Source organism: Micropterus dolomieu, linkage group LG11, assembly GCF_021292245.1.
Source record: "Micropterus dolomieu isolate WLL.071019.BEF.003 ecotype Adirondacks linkage group LG11, ASM2129224v1, whole genome shotgun sequence".
Classification (NCBI taxonomy): domain Eukaryota; kingdom Metazoa; phylum Chordata; class Actinopteri; order Centrarchiformes; family Centrarchidae; genus Micropterus; species Micropterus dolomieu.
Genome location: NC_060160.1, coordinates 24,952,900 through 24,969,022, shown reverse-complemented (window position 1 = coordinate 24,969,022; position 16,123 = coordinate 24,952,900). Strand labels below are relative to the sequence as shown.

Genomic DNA, 16,123 nt, shown 5'->3' with positions numbered 1-16,123 from the left:
TGTTTTGTTGGCATTCATCATCATGTCTCCTTTCAGGTCTTTGGCTGCATCCGAAAAGTCTTTTTTGCTTAGGAATGTTCCTACCTGGGCGGTGCGGTGGTGCCGTGGTTAGCACTGTTGTAGCAAGAAGGTTGTGGGTTTAAACCCCGGTTGCCCCGGCCTTTCTGTGTGGAGTTTGCATGTTCTCCCCGTGTCCATGTGGGTTCTCTCCAGGTGCTCTGGCTTCCTCCCACCTTCCAAAGACATGCAGGCTAGGTTAATTGGTGTCTCCAAAATTGTCCTTAGGTGTGAGTGGTTGTTCGTCTATGTGTGGCCCTGCGGTGGACTGGCGACCTGTCCAGGGTGCACCCTGTCTTTTGCCCGATGTCAGCTGGGATACTCCCTCACAATTAAATTCTTTCTTTTGGTTTGTTTTATTTTGGCTTTTTTCTAAGACTGTTTCAACGCAATTTTATGTTTCGGGTTGTTAAAATAAGCTATAAAGTGTTTTCTACAAAAAAAAAACAAAAAAACACCAACCATGACGGGTAAAGGATGTTGATCAAGTTAGCCTACTATTAAGCCTTTTCTCTCTTATGTCATAACTTGCTAATATGCATATGTCTTAAACTGTCAACAATATCTGAGACCTATGAGCAATGTTACTGGTCTTGTAACATGATCAAAGGATAATGTTGCAGCGTGTAGCCTCACGTTATGTGCTGCAGCCTTCAGCAAATTAATTTTACTTCAGTCACAGATGCTGACACCCTCGCCTTGATAAAAGCAAAGATCAAGCTGGATAACCTCTATAGGCATTTCCCACACACTGATTTATTTGCGGCGGCCTGCCACATTATCAACGCTGATTTTCGACTTATTTTGTTACTATTTAAAATGGGTAAAATTGTATTTGATGACAGAGCTCCGCGAAGCGCATATATTCTCTCAGCATCTCCTCTCATCCCGTCGCTCTCTCTCTCTCTCTCTCGCCACAGTTACACTGTCATTCTGTGGGAAACACTGTATTTACATACAATTGGGATTCATGTTGATAAATACGCCTATGGGTGGGCAGGATGGTGAGTGTGAGCAAGCATTCTCAATGTGACAACCCTGTCCATTATTTAGTGACTGGCAGGCTACCTTATCTGCCTTTTTGCTATCTTGGTTATTAAGTAATATATTCCACTGTGTTGGCCACCTTTAGATGGCCTGCATTACAACAACATGGGGCGCAGTGTCAAAGATGCGCTTTGAGTAGTCCATCTTCTAGTCATCACGGCAGGTCACGTCAGTAACATCCGCCGTCGCATTATTACATCGCCTAGAAAAGAGCAGTTGTATTCTCTTAGACCCGCCATCCTCTTTTTCTAAGTCCTTCTGAATTCTCCTTCACATCTTTCCTTGACCTCATGATGTTTTCCATCGAGGTCAAAGGAAAGTGGTTAGGAAAGTAGATTTTGACTTTACGGACGCAGTCTAAGTCTTCTCTCCTGCCCTGTGTGATTACCAGTCCCTGCCCTAACGTGCTCCACCTGTACCTCGTTGTCTCCCCTGCCATAGTGTATAAATATCCTTGTCCCCATTGTACCTGTGCAAGTTCATCTTGATCCCCATTGTCAGCGTTGTAGCGATATTCTGTGACAGTGAAACCCTTCAGGTGGCCGGCAGCGAAGAAAAGGACCTCTCAGGAGGTTGGGCAGGAGGTTGCTGCCTAAGGCAGAGACCCTCTGGAGGCAGATAGTCAGTCTACTGACTACTGGGCATGAGGAGCAGGAGTTGGCTGGGGGTGTAGCGGAGTTGTCTTTGTTAAAATTTTTTTTATATTATTTCTAATTATTAATATATTTGCTAATGACTGCAGAGTTTATTAACTACTATTATTTTCTATTTATATATTTTTTACATTACCATTTTGGATGTTTAAGCTTATCCTCCCCTACTCACTTGGTATCTCCCTACCTTTCCTCCATATAGCTTTTAGCTATTAGCCTATTAGCCTGTCTGCGTAGCCTACTAACCAATAATGGCGTTGTCAAACTTAAAAAAGGTACCACTTCGTTTATCTGGCAGTACTCTGGGTTTAGGCCTAATAAAAGAGGACAGCCAAGAGACACATCTGAGGTGGTGTGCAGAATTTGTGCTCAGGTAATCCATGCAAAAGATTGAAAGACGACAAATTTGCATGACCATCTGCGTGTGCACTGCCCCGCAGAATACGCTACATTGCCATCTTGCGCAACCGGCCCAAACAAAACATCTAGCTACCAACCAACCATATCTGGGGCTTTTGCAAAAAGTACAAAGTACAGGCATGACAGTGTAAGATGGGAGCAGTGTACTGATGCTGTACTCACTACTCACTACAAAGAAATGGTGTCTTTGAAAACAGTAGAGAAGAGTGCATTTAAGGCCATGCTGCAGACATTTGACAAGCAGTAGGAGCTGCAATTGTACAATGACACCAGAGCAAACGTTTCAGCATTGCTGGATGATGTGGAATATTTGGCCCTGACAACTGACATGTGGTCCAGCTGCAACATGCTGCCTTGCGTGTCAGTGACTGCACATTATGACAGCAAAGAGTGGACACTGGAATCAAAATGCCTACAAACGAACTTCATGCCGGAACAACCTGGAAGAGGCATTGCGGGGTACCGTACTTCACTGGAAAATAGAAGAAAGAAAAATCTCCCACAACTACTGATAATGGGACAAATATTGTGGCGGTTAAGTTGTTTTGGTCACAACCTGAACATTGCTATAAAAAGAAGAAGAAGGCCAGCACTGATCGGGCAGTCGGGGTTTGCCGGACAACACTGCTTTTCCCCACAGCTGTTGGAGGAGACGGGAGCTGCGCAAAGCACAAGAGGAGCTGAACCTCCCCTCAGCACTCCTTGATCACGGTAATTTAAAAAATGTAGTCGTATTAACACACAGACAAACATGAATTGTTTGCAGGTAGTGTATTTACTCCACTCCACAGCTTATTAAAGCCAGAAAAGGTGAACATGAAACACAAGAAACCTTGAGGTTAACCTCGGTTTGAGTTCACGACACTGTCGGTTATGATAAAACCGTGATGCAATAGATACAGGCACATCTAAAAGAACTGTTGAATTTATTTATTCTAATTTAACATTTAAATTATATTGTTCTTATTTTTGTTTAGGGTACTTTGTTTGTTTGTGTAGCTAAAAGATAGTAGAATTAATTTTGCAGTTTCTGCACAGATCTTGACTGTTTGTGTTAAATCTGAAGTTTTTTTCTAAATAAAGATTTTTTGATCAGGAACAACCTCATTCTTTTATTTAAATGTTAAGTTATGTTTTATATGTCTATAATGGCTAATATTATGTAATCAGAAAAAAATAATTAATTAGCCTAGATTAAGTCGTTGAAATCCGGCTCCCGGTAAAAAGACTCGCCCCCTGATTTCCTGAGGCAGATGCAAACCATGTAGGCCTATATTTAAAAATAGATTTAATGTTTCCGTTGAAATGTAAACACATTTTCCCTAGGTGGTATAGTGTGATAAAATAGGATACTTACTTTAGCGGCTGATGGACAATGGCATCGTCTAACCTTAATGTGTGGCATGAAATATCCAACCTTGATTCAATCAACCTCACGGTTGCCCTTGAGAAAACATCACCAAAGTCATTAGGATTCAGTCTGTGAGAACCATGAATATATCAAATACAAGCACCAACTTTCACCACAATCTAACATTTTATATGTGTCATTCTGGACCAGCCACTCCGCTTGCATGGCTAAAAATATACATCACATTCATCATGCTGCATTTTACATGTGATTTACTTTTCATATTGTCTCAGCCATGAGTGCTGTTGAGCAACGGTCTCCACTTACCAGGTATAATGTGATTCGGGGTGCACAGAAAATCTCTTCGCATTCAGAGTGTTACAAAACATAACTGAGAGTAGCACTCACCACTTGATCTTCAGCTTTCTCTCAACAAAGCCCTCATAGCTACTGCCAGCTGTTTCAGAGATATCAGACAGATTGCTCGCAGCAAACAGAAAATGTGAGAATGTGTAAATAATTGCATGAACATTCGACCATTTTTCATGATTTCTCTTCCCTTAAAATGCAACTGCTAGTCACATAGACAATGACTAAACACAGTTTTTACTTTTTCTGTGTCATGCTAAACATCTGGCACATCCCATATGGGATTACAAGACACTGCTATTTTACAAAATATACATCTTCGGATGATCCATACAAAACAAACTAAAATCACCACAGTACTTCTTTCAAATAACATATTTGAAATAATACAGAAAAGAACTGCTACAGTTTAGTTTCTACCTACCTACAGTTTTTCCTGATAGAACCGTTTTCCTCTCTCAGACATTTTTCAAGTAGCTAATCTGAAAGTTTCATATGTGAACAGCCAACTCACTCTTGGTAACAGAAAACAAAATGGAACTAATTTTCTATATCAGGCTATATCTTAAATGGATGTAGTTATTAAGTTTCTCATTCACACAATACTCCTTAAGAACTCCCTATTTTTTTATTTGGCTCTCTATTACATTTTTCCTTAAACATGCCTCTTTCATCAAATCTAAAATATCACTGGAGAAAATATTTTAACGTCTCCCACCTATTAATTTCCCCCAGACAACCCAATCTCATAATTAATATCAGACCTGAGCACCTCGTTATTTTCCAAGCCTGCCCTGGACCTAATTTTTTCATTCCAGACCAAAATCTCTAGGGATCTGCCGTTTAAATTTTCTTTAAGTTTAACACCAGTCTGTTGTATGTAGTGCCATAATTCTTTTAACTCCATATCCCAATAATAGAAGTACCAACTTGTTGAGGCTGAAAGGGAAAAAAAACTACCTGTAATCTGACGTTCTTTAAATCATCACCAATGTTCAGTTATCTGTGCAAGGACTTATACAGCAGGTATATAATATGCTGAAATACAAGCAGATGACAATCTAACACAGTTCCATTTCAACAAGTGCCCAGAGACTCATTTACAGTATATGCATGATGGGTGAGATTTATGACATTTGCTTTTCACACACAAGTATGCAGCCTTGCCTTTCCAAGTTTTAATGGGTTTTCATATTCCCACCTGCCAAAACTATTTTAGTGTCCGTACACATGTAGCTGTAAAAGAAGATGAATAAAAAGGATAATAGTGCTACCAGCACTCAATAATTCAAACCACAAGAAGCAATTTGACATTTTTATAAAGAGAGCATGGTATAACATCACTCTTTGTATTGCAAGACTTCAGGGTATTATAATTTTGAAGTTCTGACCTTTTTGCAGAACTTCTCCTGAGATTTTTATTACACAGAAAGAACATCTGACAGACGGACAATATGTTTTAGAATGAAAAATGTTGGTGTAGTATGTTATGTTATTTGAGCTGTTCACCCAAAAGAGTATGCCACATGATCATGTCTCTTATGTTTTCTATCTATCCTCTATCCTTTTAACTATCAAATTTGGTGCCATTAAATGCCAAGCTGCACAAATCAAGATTTCTATGTTAGCAATAGTTTAAATTACTATGTGTAATGTGGCATAGCTGGTAGTGACCAATCCATAGATGAGAACTGTAACTCAGCAGTCCCCCTCAGCTCTATGAAGCAATTCAACATCTTATAGCTCCTTGTATTGGTTTTCACCCTCATGACTCTCAACAACCTAGTCTCTAGCCGCTGGAGTATTTATCAGCTAAAGAGCCAGATATTTCCCTCAGGTGTTGGTGAATACCAAAATAGAGCTCAAAAAAGAGGGAATATTTGACTTACATTTGCCAGGTTGCTTACTGGCTAGTAGATGTTATAATTGTTTTGTGCTGGTGGGCCACTGTGCCATATTCTTTGTTGGACTGTTGCCATTGTCAGATTAGTTTTTATAAAATAACATAATATAATTTTGTTTCTCTGGTCGCATTTGGGTCTCAAATTCGGCTGTACAGGGCGGCATGAGTTGAGTCGGGTCTGTGTGGAACTGTCCACTGCTTCTACCAAAGCAGCCCAAAAGAAAAGAAAACCAATTAATGCTGCTATAATAAAAATATATATATATTAAATGAAGAAAGTACCAATACTCTGTTACTAGCAATGATAATGTTAACTTTATCTGTTCTTTACTATGTTTGGATATGGACTGGTTAAAGTTGTTACACATCTGTTACAAAAGACTAATCAAACTTCCTGCCTTGAGGTTGTAAATGTATACCTAAACAAGGAATTCATCTTTCTTGATGGACAGACACACATAGAGAATGTGTTTGTGCACAATTACCAGTCTTCTCTTCCCCGCTCTAGTTCTAATCATCACAATGAGAAACGATAATGGAACTTGACAAATCATTGGAATGTGTCTTTTGATACTGATTCAAACTAACTCACCATGAATCTACAAAGAGCTGTAGGGCTGCCATCAAAGACACGACAGCCAATGACATGCCAGAATTGTGTTCAATCATACATATTAATACAGTATGAGCATGTCATGTCTGTTGCACTTGAAAAGGACATGCTCTTATCTGCTTTCAACAGATTGCTGTGACTGTTCTGCTGTATGTTACAGTGACTGAGATAAGAAACAACTCCCACAGTTGGTCAATGCTTCGGCAATCGACATAACATATCTTAGTCTGGAATTTTATTCCATTTATAATATATCCAAACAGGTTTGTCATCATGATTTAAGTAAAACAGATGATCATCACTATAAGCAGAGGTCCTGCATACCAATGTAGCAGCAGAAATCGTTTACTTACTGTAGTAATTGCACAGCCACAAGTCAGATGTGTGATGTCAGCATAAAATACCATATGGAATGAGAGACCACAATATGGCCCTGAGCTGCAACAGTAAATGAGAGAAAATAAGCTAATTAATGGGGTAAATAAAGTCTCAGGTGACAGCAGTTAATGTAATTTTATTATGCTAATACATCTCAAAGGGCTCTCGTGCTGTACATGCATATTGGAGATAAGGACTCACCGGAATAGATTTACGAATTAGAATGCAAAGTAATATTGGCATCTTCTTGTATTTGCTCTGAGTGGCTTACTGACTTCTATTCATTTGTATGGATTTCCTGTGCAGGTTTATTCTAAATAGCAAATTACTGTAATGTGGTGAGATTTTATGAGTGTCATTAGTGGTGGTAATGGTGAACCTGTATCCATAATGTAGGCCTCAGTGAGCAGATTTAGATCTATAAATTGAATTTCAAGCAACAATTCATTAACCTGCACAGGTTTTTGCTGGTTTTAGTATATTTATTTAATGTATTTTTAAGATACTGGAAGGGAATAGCAGATCATCAAGAATATAAACAGGATGTGAACCTGCATCCCACATGATGTTTGGTTTACAGCAATTCTGTCAGAACCCCCTGCCCTTGACTTTAGTATGTGAGTGAAAGTGTTTGTTCCTCAGTTTGTGTGTATGTGGAATGCCTGTTGTGTTTTGTCTGTCTATTTGTGTTGTCTGGCTTTCTCTTTCCCTTTGGCTGCTCCTCTGCCTGCTTCCCCTCGCTCCTGGCAGCAGAACTGGGCGTTCCCCTGATTACCGGGCTCGCCGCTCTGACACAGCTGAGGTGCATCTCATCACACAACTGAACAACTGAACCAGTTTTAGAGAAACTAAACGAACGCTACGATTACTAGGTTTGCTTATCTACCTGCCTGTTTGCTGTCCTGCTCACATGCTCTGTTATCTGCCACAGGAATCACACAAACCACTCACCTGCTACGCTGCGTGCCCGCAACCTTGTGGTCCACGGGAAGCAAACTGGAACATCTCTCTGTGGATTCCCCCTGCCAGCTCAGCTCCAAACCTTGTCCCCAGCCCAAACTACATTCCCCATCCTTGCAAATTCTGGCTTATTGTCAAATAAAACACATTAAAGGCTACTACTGTGTTCTTCTGCTTCTGGGTTTAGACCACATATCTGACAGCATTTTAATATTCATAATGTTGTGTGCATAATACTACCATAATTGGTATAGTGATTATGCAGTAGTACTATATACATGCATATGTTAATGAATCCCTATTCCCTGTAAATGGTGAATTTATTTATTTATTTTAATTAACATGAAATAACATAACAGCATTGACTTAGAAACTTCATAATCCTCTTGACCAAAGTTAAGTTATGTAAGTTAAGTAAAGGTAAAAAAGTTAAACAGAAGACCGTCAGCAAAGCCGAAATTGAGACAATGCTCTGAGCTGCTGGGGAGAAACGCAGTAGTGATATTATGGCCCAACAAAAAGATGATATATGAAAGGAGATTTTGAAGCATTGTAATGCCATTACATCCTCCCAGAGAACAGTGGAAGAGAGGAAGAAAGTAGTTTGATTTAAAACTGTTCACCAAATGGTGCATTGCAGCCGGCTGAGGGAACGGAAAGGTCTGAGGAGAAGATCGTGGGTGTGTTCTCTCAAACTGCTGCCTCAATGGGGATGTGTCAGTTTCTGGCAGTGATCCAGGTGAGGACAGTGGCATTATGCTTCATACAGCAGCTGAAAGACCTCACTGGATGGTGGATCTTCATAACCCTCATTTCTCATTTTCTTCTTGGCACATTTGGGTCAAAGACATCATCCAGTCATTAATTTAAATGACTTGTACAATAGCTTTTTACACTCATAAGTTGCCTTCTTTATGCTGGTATATTTAAGCAATAGTTCAATAGAAGTGAGCTATTGCTTTTATAAAAAGGTTAGCAAGTGTGGAAAAAAGAAAGTAGGCCAACAGACGCACTATAATTTGACTTTTATTTCATCAATACACATTTCTTTATGAATACAAAAAGTAGTTCCACCGGGCTGCTGGTAGGCTACATAGTGCATGACAGTTGCTAAGCAACATATATCAAAGGCTATTATTAGTAGAACTATTTATTTAAATCTATTTGCACGTTTCCGTTTGTTGTGCAGCCACTAAAAAACTGTCCAGCGTCAGGAGATTGACTTTGCAGCGAAATTACTTGTTGCAGGATATTACTCCACTTTCTCTGATATGTGTGTGGTACTGATACTGTGCCTGGTGTTACTTTTTAACGTTACATTGTCGCGGAGCGATACGGATCTGTGCAAAGGAATCCGACGTCAAAGCCATTGTATACGCACATTATATCACTACTATGAACCAATCAGATTGCTTGATTTGAGCTTCCTGTTTTACAAAATGAAATATTTTGAGAAATATAGCCACCCATTTTGAACTTGCTGAACATAAATTGTAATTGTCAGTGGGGCAAAAGATAAGCTGTAGTGTTCATCAGGTACAAATGTCTCTTTGACGAGAGCGACATTGTGACTGTTTCTGGTTAAACAAAAAGGATCATACAAAAAAAGGTCTATCTCTGTAGTGGTCATTTCCACAATGTTACCAAACACTTGTAATAACAATCTGTCAGTCTGTCAGTCGCAAAAACAAGCACTTTAGTGGCCAAACTTTGACAGGGCACAATTACCCGCAAGCCCTGTATTGCTGCTGCCTACTGCAGTATGCTTGCTCAATACTATACAATACAAATGTTGTCCCAAGAAAGATTAAAGCAAGAATCTTCCAGCATATCATATTTTCTTTAAGATATTTTATCAATGTTAAATAATTTCACTGAACAGCGGATTCTTTTTTGGTGCGACTTTTTCTCCCAGAATTTAACCCTGCAGGGACCCAGCAAAATGGCTGAGCAAAATCAAGTTCAACCTGTGCTCAGCTCACCAAGGGCATTGTTTTTTTTTTGTCAGATTAACTTTGTACACAGATATCAGTCCAAATTCTTCATTACATTCTATCATAACTGGTACTGACACACAGACAATCTTCAGCAAAACAAATTGTGCAGAAATATGCATCGAGGCTACAATAAGTCTGAGTCTGACAATCGTGGATAGTAGTTGTGATTGAACAGCCGTCACATTCACCTCTGCTGTGTTTATCCTCGCCTGAAGAGAAGTGAAACAGTGTCACTCTCACTTCTATGCAGAGACTGTCTGAAGTACTTGACTGTAATTGCCAATAAACAGCACCTTGTGAAATTGACTGAATTCATTTTTCTTGTCTCCTCAGGCATTGTCCTCTGGCCTCACCTTATTTCACCATCTGGAGTACTCATCCGTTTTCGCTTCAGGGGCTTTTCTGCTTTATCTCAGGGATTACAGACCACTGCAAAATCAAAGAACCTTTACCTCCACCACATCTCTGTATTATAGTTTTAAAGTTTTACTGTGGGTACTTTGTCCTCTGGAAAAATTCTAAACTGAAATTCTTTCCTGTCAAAGACTTGTTTTCAGATGCTGGGCGACAGATTAATAAATGGCAGTTTTTAACATGTGACAAATAATGCAAAGGCCCTGCCAGAAAAAAAACACAAAAACCTTCCGACATGAAAGCGTATTTTGACATCTTTGTGAGCAACAATTCAATAAGAATCTATTAATGACACACGGGTGGATGTGCTGTGTGTGTGGCACTCATTATTTCTGAGGATGGTCATAATTAAAATCAGAGCTCCGGGGATGCTGATTATTTCATCACAATTTCACAGAAGTAAAAACATTTAGAAAAAAAACAACACAATGTTCACTGCAATTTGCTGTTGTTATGCAAAGTATTCTCTGAGACGAGTCAGTAAGTGGTATAGCTTGCTCACTGCACACTGGCTAAAAATAGGAGGAAAGTCTTGTAAGACATTTCTACATAAAACTGGCCTTGTTTGTACATTCTGAAACTATTAAATGTGGCTTAAAGAATATTAAACGTATCATGGGAAGAAAAAAGGTGCCAGCATTAGAGCCAGAATTTTGCCATCTCCTTTTTTTCAGTCTTTCTCAGTAGTTTACTACCCAGTTAAGCATTTCTATGAAGTATCCAGTGTTAAATAAATAATTATGAAATGCATAACCACATGAATAAAATATATTACTGAACAAATACTTCCAGAAATGATTTAAATAAACTTTTTTATATGTATAAAAGTCTTAATAAAATGTTAAAACCTCATTCTCATTTTAAAAGGTTTTACTGGAGTTCATTTATTTGCTTTAGAAAAATTCTGGTCTGTGGTAATGTCATAATGGCATTTTTCCCAAATGGCTATTTAAAGTTACATAATGTCGCTTTTCTTAACAGTCACTAATCACTGTTCTCTCACATTTCCCCAGCCTCTCTAAACCTAGCAAGCTCCACAGCTGCTATGAAGTTAACCAGTTAGCTCCTGTTACACCAACGTCAAATTAATTCTAAATCAATCTACTAGATGCTGCTGCTGTAAATAAACACAGTAGGCTAGAAAGACACAGTGACCTACCTAGCCAGCTAACTAGCTAGGCTGCATTGTGAGCTTATTATTATTATTATTCAGCAAAACAGAACCCGAGTTATAAAACGAATATGATCTCCGTCCACACCAGCGTTTTAGCTGTGTATCAGAGCTGATCTCTCATTAAAATGACTGAAAATGCACATCGAGTGGCTATTCAGGTACACTGGGCATGCGCGTGCTGGTGTAAACGTGAATCAGATGGTCTTTTCCATAGTTACAGAAGATTTGGCGAAAGAAGACGAAGAACCACACCAGATTTGTTTTGCATGGACAGACAAACAGACTGGGAGTTGTCGCAAAGTAAACGTGCACAGTACAGGTGTAGGCTACAAGTGTTATTTGCACAGTACAAAATATTTATTAAAAATACTAAATCAAAAACTCTGTCAGTAGCAGAGCCAAACGTGAGTGTCTGTGTCATCGTTTCTTAAGTCCTCCATTTTTGCCCGGCCGCACAAAAATGGAGTTTTAAAACGAAAAACAGGGTGGGCAGCGCTTTTAAACTTTTCCGTTTTGGCTTCAGATTGACCGTTTTATTCTGGACAGGAGGTGCAAATGTAGCAAAAGGTCTCAGTTTTAAAACAAAAACGTAGTAGTGTGGATTGCCTAATGGCAATGGCGTGTACCCAAGAGGTCAGACCGTTTTCATCTCAGGGCGTCCAATACCGACGCTTTCAGAAAAAGTGTAGTTATTTGTGGGAGACGCTCCTGGATGCATCTGTATGACATGATGTACAGACCGGAAGTGCTAGCTAGCTACGCTCATGTTAAAGGTGTTGACAGCCCTCTGAAGCCCCCTACCCTTACCACAAACATCAGAAATGTTAGTACCTGAACCTAAGTCACAGACTTTATGCATGTCGACCGGCTAACCCTACAGCTGTGCACTCCTTTGTGTTGCTGCGACGTAGCAATCTGTGGCATTTCATACGGACGCTGAAGCATACCTTTAGCGTAAAATAATTACGCTTTGTCACGCTGTCTGAAAGTGTCAGTAATGACGCACTGACATGTGAAAGTGTTTAAGAGGTAGGGTGAATTCACAGTGCCAGATGAGCCCAGTTATACCTGAATGAGATGCGTAAAGGAAAGACAGCTGGCTGAATCTGTGTGCATGTGTGATTTGTGCCGCGGAAGAGGGACTAATCCGAGATGTTAATGTGCTTTTGGTGCTTTCGCCACAGCATCCTGGATTAGCTATTACCCGCTCATCCACACATACCTGGTGTGACAACTGCTTTACAATAAAGGTCACCCCATGTTTCTCCAGTTGAATGCTTTTAGTGTGAACCAGCAGCTCAGATACATCTGGAGCTGTGAACAGTGAACAATGAGGTTGATATCAATGGGATGAAATTACAACTAGTAACGCTGGATTACACACAAGCATGGTTTCCTGTGAATCCCTTGTGCCTGTCAAGGCAATTTGAATCGTGGACAGGAATTTCAGGCACAAAATTTCACTACAGGTAATCACAGAATATAAATATATGGTTATTCTTGTAAAAGTGCTGACCATAAATGGTATCAAGAAAGTATTTAATGTCATGAAAACCTTCAAGATTAAGAGAAAGAACACATACGCCTTGTCCCATCCTACACTGTCAACCTTCTCACTCCAAACACCTCTGCTTGTACTAGTCTGAGGTCTGCTGACCAGCAGACAACAGTCCCCAGGGCAAGGCTGGAGACAAAAGGTTATAGGGTGTTTATTAACCGGGCGTCCTCAGTGTCTTTTTTAAAAACTCTTTAAAAGGTTTTTTTAAGGAGACATTTAATTAATTTTATTGCATTTCTTAATGCACTTTGTAAAGGTGCCATTTAAGTAAAGATATCAAGCTGCCCCAGAGTTGATCATTCTGAAACATTCAATAATTTGGATATATATATTAAAACATGCAACATTTCTCCCCAGTCAGAGTTATAGTTCCTTGATAAATATATCCATTATTCATGGCAGTTTAAATTGGGGCACAGAAGAAAGCTTTCCCTGTCTTGAAAGCAGTAGCAGTATATTTCCATGTTGCTCTTAACTAACTAGGTGCATTCCCTTAGGTCTTAAAGGAAGACTTTGGTGTGATATGAAAAAGTGCAGCAGAGACACTTACTCTGTAAAAGTTGGAATGATAAACTTTTCCTACAGAGAAAAAATGGATTTCATAAATTTGAGCACAATGAAACCGCTATGAGCACATGTTCCTCTGAAACAGCTCGCTTGTGGGATAAGGATGGTGGGAGCGAATTTTTGTTTCCTCCATCTCGAACAGAAAGCTTGCAATAGCTACACTAACAAGCAGACATGTTTACCAGCCCCGAGGAAGGCCTTGTCAGAACAAAGGAAGGACAGTTTTGGTCCAATAGCTTGGCCTGTGAACGCACGGTCGACTGCAAGGCATCTGATGTAGCATATCAAATACAGGCAAGGCCCAGGGGGACTGGAATCGGCATGCTGCCACTTTAGGCACCTGTCCAAATGCCTGGCACACACTCAGACAGTTTAGAAGTGCTGCTCATGCACTAGGAGATAACCGGTGCCAAGAAACAAACTGTAGTAAAAATGGAATAACGCCAACACACTTGAAATTCAACCTATATGTGATATCTATTGTGATATGTGATCTGATTGTGTGTGAAACAAAAGCATACACCATCAGCAGCAGTTTCAGTTGTAGGCTTTTTAAGATCATTGGCAATAGTAACCAGGTTAGGATAAAAGGTCATTAATCTAATTAACCAATTACAACAATGTCAGTCAAATCATTGATTTTAGTTGATAACCAAATCACCAACATTATACCTATAAGTTCATTCATGCTTCTTGTTTGGACTGTTATGAGAGTAAAAATCCAAAAGGTGAGAAATGATTTGGAAGTTGAACTAACATTTCTTTAACTATAATTCTGGCATTTTCATATGTTCTATATATCTCTACATATTGTAAACAAATCGAATGTCTAGACCCAACCCAACAATTAATGTATTTGTATCCTAATCCTGATATGTTATTCTTTTTTGCCATAGAGCTTCACATCAATGAGACACACCATTACACTGGATGTTTCTTTACTACCATGAACACTCACTGTGTAGTTTATTTAGAGTAAATCCCACATACAATGTACTGACTAGAGCACCAAATGTGGATTAATCTACATCTGAAAATAATCGAACGAAACTGTGCAATTATGGCAATGTTGGCAAATGTATACCTGTAGATCTGAGTGAATCATAACTATTTGACTAAACACTATTCATCTCTATTTTAATTTGCAGTTCTGTAAATTTACATTTTTGTCTAAATGTCCTGTCTGTCCTCAGATTTAGCAGCTGTCAGTACTTCCTCTGCGAAGAGCGTTTGGTTTTATCTCTTGACATCCTCAAGTTAGTTGCTGCTCTGTGTGCACAAGAGGACAGAGACAGATTCCGTTTCGAATAAAAAAAACAAACACTGGATTTACAGGCACTCACTTGCTATGTCCTGTTATGTTTAGCAGGTCCTCAAAACTTTAAGCTGTGGGCACACAGTCATCTCAGATGAAAAATAAGATATGTTAATCCTTCAAAATTACCATATTTTTCTTGGTGCAACAGAATAATGAAGCCACAAGCACTTGAAAAGATCTTATTTGGTTGGGCTTTAAATGTCATCAATATTTATATTAAATAATATATCAGTTGAGGGATTATGGGTTCTACGTAGAAGATGTTTGCAAAATCTTTATTCATATAGAACATTAAAAGAACCAGAATGTATATACACAATTATTTATTTAAAAAGATGAACAAAGCAAAAACACACCAGATGAATCTAACTAAAAAAACTAAAGGCAAAGAGGTGTGTTGTGATAAGGACAGTGTGTGTGTGCGTGCTTGAACTGGGGTTTCCTGACAGTGTAAATTTATATACAGTCAAGTATGTGAACCCTATGGAATTACATGGATTTTTGCATAAATTGGTAATAATATGTCATCTGAACAACAGACAAACAGTCTGCTTAAACTAATACCACACAAACAATTTTGTGTTTTTTTATTGAACCGTTTGAACACTCAGACACACAGGGTGGAAAAAAAAGCATGTTAATTTTGCTATTCTCACGAAGCATTGCCTGATGTAAACCATGCCTCGAACAAAAGAGCTCTCAGAAGACCTAAGATTAAGAATTGTTGACCTGCATAAAGCAGGAAAAGGTTACAAAAGCCTTGATGTTCATCAGTCCACAGTAAGACAAAATTGTCAGTAAATAGAGAAAGTTCAGCTCTGTTGCTAGTCTTCCTAGGAGTGGCCGTCCTGAAAAGATGACTGCAGTATGTCAGCTGAAGTCTTACAGAAATAATATCTCTGTTAACAACACTACGATGCGTGAAACACTGAACAAGAACGGAGTTCATGGGAGGACACTGTAAGGTTTAGCCCCATGGTGGAAAGAGGAGGAGACATGGACATGGAGTTCTTCAATTGTGCTTCAATTTATTTTTACACCAGATGTGTGGAATTTATTTTTACACCAGATGTGTGGAATTTATTTTTACACCAGATGTGTGGAAAGTGCAGTTGTGAAAAACAAACAAACAAGGAAACTGTAAATGCTCTGTATTTGTATAGCGCCTTTCTAGTCTTTTCGACCACTCAAAGCGCTTTTTACGACATCTGCATTCACCAGTCATACACATTCATACACTGAGCCTAAGTGCTCAAACGGAAACTAACATTCACACTCATTCATACACTGGCGGAATAGCCGCCAGGGGCAAATCGGGGTTCAGTATCTTGCCCAAGGACACTT

General features: G+C 39.2%; 1 long non-coding RNA gene across 1 annotated transcript; it reads left to right on the top strand.

The window, feature by feature from the left end:
- The first annotated feature begins 6,579 nt into the window (after window positions 1–6,579).
- LOC123979248 lies at window positions 6,580–7,909 on the top strand. Its single transcript, XR_006827189.1, has 2 exons — window positions 6,580–7,593; window positions 7,723–7,909. It is a non-coding gene; the product is annotated as an uncharacterized LOC123979248 (long non-coding RNA).
- Window positions 7,910–16,123: the final 8,214 nt, after the last annotated feature.